This window comes from Dendrobium catenatum, unplaced genomic scaffold, assembly GCF_001605985.2.
Source record: "Dendrobium catenatum unplaced genomic scaffold, ASM160598v2 fragScaff_scaffold_1158, whole genome shotgun sequence".
Classification (NCBI taxonomy): Eukaryota; Viridiplantae; Streptophyta; class Magnoliopsida; order Asparagales; family Orchidaceae; genus Dendrobium; species Dendrobium catenatum.
In genome coordinates this window covers 22,137-27,804 of record NW_021319620.1, presented here as the reverse complement: position 1 = coordinate 27,804, position 5,668 = coordinate 22,137, and the positions used below count along the sequence as shown (strand labels likewise).

The 5,668-nt window shown below is 41.7% G+C and overlaps 2 pseudogenes; both read right to left on the bottom strand.

Annotated features, from left to right (window-relative positions):
• The window catches only part of LOC110095893, a 24,907-nt pseudogene extending 23,476 nt beyond the window's left edge, over positions 1 to 1,431 (bottom strand).
• On the bottom strand, positions 115 to 2,464 carry LOC110095894 (annotated as a pseudogene).
• Between the last annotated feature and the right edge of the window lie 3,204 nt (positions 2,465 to 5,668).

Here is a 5,668-nt window from a genome sequence, read left to right as displayed (position 1 = left end):
TTATTATAATAAGAACTAATGCTAGGAGCCATCTGATACCATCCTCATAAACGGTTGGTTGTCTTGGAAGATAAGTTTATGCAACAAGTTATTCGCTAGTGAGCAAATTGGTATCAGTTTTGCAAGTCAAACAGAGAAACAAAAAAATAAGACACAAGAAAATAGAAAAGAAATAGTAAGGATGAGTAAACATGCAAGTGGTTTACATCCGTGCGAAAACTCTAGCTTTCTCCTGGCAATGAAATATTGATTCTTTCCATCACCCCCAATCAAGCTGTATTTGTTTTCCTTTTTTCCTCTTCCATTTTAGCCTTAATGTAGGTGTAAATGGCGACTCCGGCAATCACAATTCAAGTTCCAATGCCAATTTTAGTTGAGATCTTGTTTCCAAATACAACGATTGAGAAGCCAATAACAAACACACGCTTTAATACATTTCCAACTGCATGCGTGAGTGGAGCTACTCTTTCCAAAGTGTTTGTTGCCACCAGATTATACTGTTAAACCTACTTTCGCTATTACATCATTGAAGCCATTCTGCAGCAACTGAGGTCATTCAATAATTATTGCAGGAGGAATGCAAACGATCAGTGCAATAATTGAAATGTAAGCATACAAATTTGTGATGTCCATATCAGTCATTGCTTTCTTCGAATAAATGCTTCTATACGTGAAGGAGATATTGGAAATCATAGCACTAATAAAGCCAAGCCAGTTGAATGATAACTCAGTTAAAGAGGCCATGGAGACACCAATTACAACTGGTGCAAGAGACAACCATAATGCAAAGGGAATCTGCTGGCCAAGAATGAATTGTGAAGCTGCTGCATTGAAGAAAGGTTTCAAAGCTTGTGGGTGAAGGTCACTGCAACAGCAGCAAATGAAACATTGCTAGTAACAAGACCAAGGGCATGGAAAATCCCAACTGGGATAAGCAACTTCAAAATGTTGGAGTCAATGGGAGCGCATTTAGGAAGGCCAACCAACCAGCTCACGAGACAATACACGACACCCACGAAGAGATGTATGACTGAAACAAAGTATGGATAGGGGAAGTAGTTGTAGATCTACTTGTTTAGAATGTTAAAGATCACATTTAGAAAATACCACAAGAAAAAGAAACAACCCGTGATGAGAGCCTGGTACTTGACGGTGAAGGGAACTGGCACTTCCCCTGCGTAATCGCTCCCTTCGGCCTGAGACGAAGAGGCAGCGGCGGCGATTGGACGGAGAATCTTGCGTTTTCCTACAACCGTCAGAATAAGAGATGGATTTATCCCTTAAAAGAGGGATGGGAAGAGCTGCCTTCTAAAAATGAGGTTTCCGCCGTCGCTGACGTTACCAGCGGGCCGGGGGGCTGCCAAGAAGGTGTCAATTGCTAAAGGAGAAGGAGTCCAGAGATTCTGCTGCCGGTGCCCGATATGGAACCCGTCAAAGCCATTGTGAGAGACTGAGAGCAGAAAGAAAGCGAGGGAGTAGCTGTGTGAGTGCACGGATTTTCATATATTTGGGTCAAACAAAATATAATTAATGTTGTTGCTCTAAGAATTCATCTTTTAATATATGAAATTTTCACTTTTAATAATAATTAAAACTATAACATTTACAAGCATTTATTAGCACAGGTGGAAAGCTCGTATTTTTTTAACTTTTAAATGTATTACAAATATTAATAATTAAAAAAATTAAATATTAATTCGAGTTGGTTCGTGAGCTCATGAGCCGAGCCTCATCAAGCTCAAACTCGACTCGTGAGTTAAATAAGTTTGGCTTGCGAGCCTATAAACGAGACAAGCCCACGTCAGTTCGTCTCCCTTACACCCCAAAACCTTATAGAAAGTAGTTATATTTTGAAAATAAGGTTATGGACAACAAGAGAAGGAAAGCCGAAGTTGGTTCTAAAGAATAAAATGAAAGAGTTCCAATCCCTGTAGCTGCAGAAATAAAATAGAATATAGAAAAATAGAGGAGAAGAAGAAACCAAGAAGAAGAGATGAAGATCTGAAGAAAAACAAAGTTATATTTTTGCTATCAGTGTATATGTAAATGCATAGTAAATGACCATTTATAAATGCATGGAAAAGATGCAAAGTTCTATTATTAGTAAGGCCATTGACATTCCACTGTAAGGACGAGTTCTGCAGTTAGCTTAAATGACGCCGGAGCGTCTACTTGCGGCATTTAGAAATACTTGTGTAGCTCTGTTTGTGTGCCGGCAATATAGCCTGGCCATTAGTTATGTTTTATGTTTTCTCTTATGTGTATAAATAGTTTCCCCTTATAAGATTAAGAAGGAGTTGCAACACAATTATGTAACCGAACATTACCGGCAGGAGCTATTCTTGAAATTACATTGGTTTCAACAGCAGCAACGAATAGTGGAGGAATATGTGGCTGAGTTCGAACAATTGTCCTTGAAGTGCAATTTAAATGAGCCACTTGAGAATACCATTGCAAGATTCATTGAAGGCCTTCAGCCATCAATTTCTCATGTTGTCTAGTTACAATCCTATTGGACTATGCAGGATGTTATTAACCTGGCCTTGAAAGTGGAAAAACAACAGAAAATTCACAAGCCAAATTTTCTCAGATCACGTGATAGTGGTGCTGAAAGAAACAACCCCGCCATTCGTCATATAAGTGGTGGATCTTCTACGTCGTCTGAAAATCTTCCTGCTACTAGTCGACCTCCTATCAGTCAGCCTAAGGGGGTGTCCGTGCGGAAATGTTTCAAATGCCACGGGTTTTGGCATATTGCTTCGAATTGCCCAACTCGACGAACGATCACCCTTATTGAAGAAGAAGAGAGGGAGTTCGCCGAGACCGCCCATGTTGAGGATCCCATTCCAGAAGCCATCAAATTTCCTAGTGAACCCACGGTTATAAGAGCAGATGAAGGAAACCTCCTGGTTCTCCGGAGAGTACTTAGTGTGCAGAAAGGAGAACCTGCACAACGTCACAGTCTTTCTAGGACAAGGTGTACAGTTCAAGATCGCGCTGTCAAGTAATCGTAGACAGCGGGAGTTGTCAGAACATTGTGTCGGCTACATTGGTAGAGAAGCTAAAACTACCAACAGAATCCCACCCCAAGCCTTACAAGCTATCATGGGTTCAGCGGAAAAAACGAATTAGAAGTATCCCGGAGATGTCTTGTTAATTTCTCCATCGGCAAGTATCAAGATCGTGTCTGATGTGATGTGCTTCCTATGGACTCCTATCAACTGTTATTAGGAAGACCTTGACAATATGATCGGCAGACTGTGCTCGACGGAGTCAACAACACCTATTCCTTCATTCAGGTGGGAGAACCGATTGTTCTACTTCCGTTATCCACTTCCCAAGATGAAGGGCATGCTGATCAATTTTTCATTAGCAAGGCTGAATGTAATTTAGCCCTGCAAGAAGCTCACAGGTGTTACTTGGTAATCCTCAAAGAGGTGGGGGAAAATGTCTATTCTCAACCAACTGAGGTTCAACCACTTCTATAAGAATTTCAAGACGTCTTTGCTGATGAATTGCCTTCGGGTTTGCCACCCCTCCGAGATATCCAACACGCAATAGACTTGATTCCGGGAGCTGCATTACCCAATCGACCTCCATACAGGCTCCGGCCTGAAGAACATGAAGAATTAAAAGGACAAGTTGAAGGATTGCTGACCAAAGGTTTCATAAGACCAAGTGTCAGTCCATGTGTGGTTCCTGCCTTTTTCTCTTACCCAAGAAAGATGGAACTTACAGGATGTGTATAGATAGCCGGGCGGTGAATAAAATCACTATCCATTATCGATTCCCTATTCCTCGGATCGATGACCTCTTTGATCAATTGCAAGGGGCAATTCTTTTTTCCAAAATAGACTTATGCAGTGGCTATCATCAAATTCGGATCCGAGAGGGGGACGAATGGAAGACAACCTTTAAAGTCAGGGATGGTCTATTTGAATGGTTGGTAATGCCATTCGGCCTCTCCAATGCCCCGAGTACTTTTATGCGGCTTATGAATAAGGTATTCCAACCTTTCTTGAGTAAATTTGTAATCATCTATTTCGATGATATCCTTGTTTACAGCAGCAACCTCCAAAGCCATTTGCAACACCTTAGGCAAGTGCTTGAGGTGTTAAGAGAACAAAGGTTGTTCGGAAACCTTCCAAAATGTCAATTCTTGAGCAGTCACACTAATTTCCTGGGGTTTATATTATATGCATCTGGAATTGAAGTCGATCCAGAGAAAGTTGAAGCTATTGTGAGCTGGCCAACACCAACATGCTTCACTGACGTAAGGAGATTCCATGGCTTGGCTTCCTTCTACCGGCGATTCATTAAGAATTTCAGTGCCATTGCTGCTCCCCTCACAGAAGTACTGAAGGGAGATAAATTTGTCTGGACAACGATGGCTGACAGCAGTTTCGAACGCCTTAAGGAGCAAATGACAACAACGCTTGTACTCCGACTCCCTGATTTCAGCAATTTGTTCCAAGTCGACTGTGATGCCTCTAATGTGGGGATTGGCGCAGTACTGAGTCAAGAAGATAAGCCTATCACCTATTTCAGTGAGAAATTGAATGAAGCACGTCAAAAGTATTCGACTTACGACAAGGAATTTTGATGCTATAGTTCGGGTTCTTCACCATTGGAGTCACTATCTCCTAAGCAAAGAATTCGTTCTTTTTACCGATCATGCCGCTTTAAAATTCATTAGTAGCCAGAAGAAACTTTGTGGTCGGCACGCAACATGGGCTGAATCTTTAGCTGCATTTCACTTCGTGTTGAAGCATAAATCGGGCAAGCAAAAACAACCGGAACAAATGCCGGATTATATTTGCCTTTACCTGTGCCTCAGGGACCTTGGGAGGATGTCTCCATGGATTTCGTGTTGGGATTGCCCCGGACACAAAGAAATAAAGATTCTATTATGGTGGTCGTAGACCGCTTCTCCAGGATGGCGCGTTTTATTGCTTGCAACAAGACGCTTGATGCCACCCATATTGGCGATCTCTACTTTAGAGAGATAGTTCGGCTTCATGGAATTCCCAAAACCATAACCTCCGATCGGGATGTCAAGTTTTTAAGTCATTTCTGAAAGACTTTATGGGGAAAAATGGGAACTCGCCTACAATTTAGCTCCTTCGCGCATCCTCAGACGGACGGCCAGACCGAAACTGTTAATCGGAGTTTGAGAAATCTCCTGCGCTGCTTTGTGGGAAAGAATCTTAAGCAATGGGATTTAATTCTATCTCAAATTGAATTTGCATTCAACTGATCCCCAAACAATACTACTAGGCACAGTCCTTTCAAAATTGTGTATGGAAGCAATCCTTTGACCCCGCTGGATTTAGTTCCTATCCTCTCCCCTTCTTGTTATAGCTCTGAAGCTGAGCAAAGGAGTTTGGAACTAAAGAAATTGTATCAGCAAGTGCAGGCTGAGATTCACAAACAGAATTGCAAATACTAAGCAAAAGCTAACAAGCATCGGAAGCTCGTCTAGTTCCAAGAAGGTGATCTCGTCTGGATTAGATTAAGGAAAGAAAGATTTCCTCCAGGACCATTTGGGAAGTTGAAGCCAAAGGCCGACGGACCTTTTAGAGTCATTAAGAAGATAAATGATATTGCCTTTCAAATTGATTTACCGGGTGATTATAACATTTCAGCTGTGTTCATTGTGGCGGACTTA